General features: G+C 42.0%; 1 long non-coding RNA gene across 4 annotated transcripts; it reads right to left on the reverse strand.

Moving 5' to 3' along the window:
- Nucleotides 1-138: 138 nt before the first annotated feature.
- Nucleotides 139-2,754, reverse strand: LOC144090233 (uncharacterized). Of its 4 annotated transcripts, none has more exons than XR_013305308.1 (5): nucleotides 1,464-1,854; nucleotides 1,195-1,272; nucleotides 568-633; nucleotides 450-485; nucleotides 139-153 (listed from the first exon to the last, which is right to left on the reverse strand). It is a non-coding gene; the product is annotated as an uncharacterized LOC144090233 (long non-coding RNA). The 4 variants fall into 4 exon arrangements; XR_013305307.1 differs by lacking the exon at nucleotides 139-153 and adding an exon at nucleotides 177-227; XR_013305306.1 differs by lacking the exon at nucleotides 139-153 and adding an exon at nucleotides 2,740-2,754 and having other exon boundaries at nucleotides 181-485; nucleotides 1,464-1,638.
- Between the last annotated feature and the right edge of the window lie 940 nt (nucleotides 2,755-3,694).

Raw genomic sequence — 3,694 nt, forward strand, 5'->3', positions numbered from 1 at the left:
CTTCTATCCATGAACAAAGAATGTTTTCTGGGGGGGGAAAAACAGGTTAAGGCACAATAGACTAAGTCCAACATCAAAAAAATAAAACAGTTAGGTTTTACCAATAGCAGAAGTGTCATCTCTGCTTTCCTCAGTCAGCAAGCCTTCATCCCACTGCATAAGGGGGGAAATTAGACATACCTCTCTGATGACTGCTGATTTGGCTTTTTGTCCACTGCAGAGGTAGTCTAAAAAATAAGCCAAGTCTTTAACAGTAGTCCTCAAGAGCCACTATTTAGTCTATTTTCCATGTCTTCCAACAGACCCAAATCAAAGTCATGATCAAGCTCCTGGACAGTTTGCTGAGGAGTTGATCATATACTTCAGATGTGGTGGGAGATATGGAAAACATACTGGATAGGGGCCCTCAAGATGTTGGTGTTAAAGGCTGTGCCACACTCCAAAGTCACCTTTCTTTAGCGTTGATTTGGTAAACTTGGGTGGACCTTGAAGAGAAGCAAAATAGAGTATTTTTAGTACACATGACATGAAAATAATAAATCAAATAACCTGAAAAAGAGGTCTTACGTCATACACGACTTCTTTGGTCTTGTAGATTTGGACAGCTTCCACCATCTCCGTGGCTTTAAACCTCTGCAAAACACCACAGCATGATTATGTCATTGCTTATTTAACCATTTTGATGCACAAATGACTCCCATTCAATCAAAAAAATAAAATACGTCTCACAAAGCTCTTAGACGGAGGAAAAATGGTTGTTTAAACGAGTCAAAAATGACCCCTGCGCTACGGTTGAATGAATGTCTCGCTTAGGTTTTGTCAAAACCACAATTAAAAATCAAAAGGTCCAAGCCCTGAAGTCTTCCTTTAGGAAAGGGAAGGGCAAAGGTATATACGTATTCTAGAAGTGTACGGTTTATTCCTTACACCTCCACTTGATGGCACTAGTGTGAGTATGAGTTACCCACACAGGAACTTGCTATTAAAAATCAACGCCAAACCAGTTTAAGTGTCTTCATTCAAAATTGGAGTGTATCATGATGCTAAACAAGCTAATTTAGGAAAGCCGTGAACACTGGTCGCTGATATCTAAACATTACTGTGACAACAAAATTTCCCGAATACGGGATGAATAAAGTTATCCAATCCAATTACACGGGTAGAGGAATTAGAAGCTATTAAAAAAAGACTCACTTTGCCGACAAACTGCTCCTTTTTGGCCGTTATGGCCACATTCTTGATGTTTCCCAGCAGTCTGTCCTCGTTGAGGGACTGAAACACACAATGGAAGGGTTTCTTTTTAAACATTAAGAGCAATAGGTGATGCAATGTAGCCAACTTGCTAGCAAACATTTGTGTTTGCATCCACTTCGGGGCTACATCACGCCAATGAAGCACGTTCCCGTCCAAAAGCACTCTTGAAATGAGAACTGGGGCTACGAAATCCCCAAAAGACAAAGTACCGAACGCGCTGCATTGTCCTGGAAGAAGTTTGTCGGGTCTTTCTTCGGGAAATCGTCAATTCTGAGCAGCTCAGCAGTCCAACGCGCCCAGCCTCCGGCTCATCCGCCATTTTGAAAAATGGCGGCGTGGCGGCGGGTCTTTTGAACTCTGCCCACAGCCACGCCTCGGCCACGCCTATTACACATAGACACAAAAAAAGAGATCGTTTTCATCATAGAGTGCATTAGTCAGGGGGCTGGGGCTGCAAATACTTTTAGGTTGGGCATTAATACTTCAAAACAAATACATTGTTTTCATAATAACGTACTGTAAATACTTTTTGGTTGGGCTTTAATACTTTAAGATACAATATTGCACATTATGAACATTGCGGTGACATGCACTTCAGTGTTTGTTTTTGACCTCTAAGGTTACATACTTGGATATGCTTTTTCAATTGGGATTCATTTGGCTAAAGCAGGGGTGTCAAACATGCGGCCCGCGGGCCGGAACCGGCCCCCAAGGAGGTTCGATCAGGCCCGCAGGATAATTTGAAAGTGGAAAAAATGCATAAAAGACATGGAATCAATATTTTTAATTCCCGGCAATTCATGGATTATCCGTTAAGGGGCGCACTCTTTCCATCAGAGTAGAAGACAAGCCGCATCAAGCCGCATCACTGAGACAGACTGAAAACAGCAGCAACTCCATAAATTTTCAGTATGTATTGTATGTGTATGTATGTTTCATGTATGAAGTTTACAGATTTACAGGACAGCCGAACACTTTCTTCATTACACATTTAAAATCACTCTCCTTAGTTTGTAAGGTGCACGGAGGGATTATATTTAGATTTTATATGCGTATGTGTAAGTGGTTTAAAAATTCCTTTCTTTAAAAGTCTCATTTAATCTTAAAGTGCATTATTATATTTTTCAGTTCCAATTAAAGTTTTGTGCCTTTGTACAATCAGTGGGATCAGTTGCAATGCATATTTGTGAATGATAAAAGTCAATTGCACATTTGTCTAAGGAAATATGAGGTGTTTCATGAAATGTTTTGATAAAGGATAGTTCATTCAATTTCAATATTTTCCTAATGTTCTTGTGCTTCTTTACACCAAAACAAAGGAAAGACATGATATTTGGGTTATTTATAGCAGAGCATGGTATAATTTTAATGGTCCGGCCCACTTGACATCTCCCTAGGCCGTATGTGGCCCACGATGCCAAATGAGTTTGACACCCCTGCATTAAAGCCACAGGAGGAAAAAAGAAATGGGAATATTAGACATACCCCTCTGATGACTTTGAAACTCAGTAGCTTGGTTTGCATTTTCTTCTTTGTCCACTGCAAAGTTACTATAACATGGATCTCTAACTTCAGTCCTCGAAGGTCATTTGTGTAATGTGAAATTGATGGATATGTATTTTATTTTAAATGGACATGGGCTGGGCAGCCCGGTCGAGCGAGTGGTTAGCGCGTCGGCCTCACAGCTCTGGGGTCCTGGGTTCAAATCCAGGTCATGTCCATTTGTGTGGAGTTTGCATGTTCGTGGGTTTCCTCCGGGTATTCCGATTTCCTCCCACAATCCAAAAACATGCATGGTAGGCTGATTGGACACTCTAAATTGCCCCCATGTATGGGTGTGCGTGCATGGTTGTCCGTCTCCTTGTGCCCTGTGATTGGCTGGCCACCGATTCAGGTTGTCCCCTGCCTCTGGCCCGGAGTCAGCTAAGATAGGGTCCAGCACCCCTCGCAACCTTAATGAGGATAAAGCGGTTCAGAAAATGAGATGAGATGGACACAGGCAAGAAAAGCGATGTAAGTAGTCAAGGATTGAATCTCCTGCAATTAGAAAAGCAATCACAATTTGAGCCCTCGTCAAAATGGATTCGATGTCTAATGTCGTCAAGCAATTAGAAAAATACTATTTTAGCTCATTTTGGCAATTTAACTAAAGTAAGCTTGTGTCGAAACTCTTTTTCGGTGTTGTGGAAATGCTCTCCCTTATTGGGTGGACAGGTCATGACCGTAAAAAAGGAAACGACGCAGTGATACCCGAGAGTGAAGTGGGGGGTCTGCACGTGATTGACACCGCAGGACAAAGGCTGTCAGTCGTGGAAAATCCACTGATAAAAGACACACAAACTCACCTCGTGGTTGCCAGACACTCACTTGAGATGCAAACCCGCATGTGACCCTGAGGTCAACCACTGACGCTGCGCTCCAAAAATATGTCCAAATGAAA

Source organism: Stigmatopora argus, chromosome 15 (genome assembly GCF_051989625.1).
Source record: "Stigmatopora argus isolate UIUO_Sarg chromosome 15, RoL_Sarg_1.0, whole genome shotgun sequence".
NCBI lineage: Eukaryota > Metazoa > Chordata > Actinopteri > Syngnathiformes > Syngnathidae > Stigmatopora > Stigmatopora argus.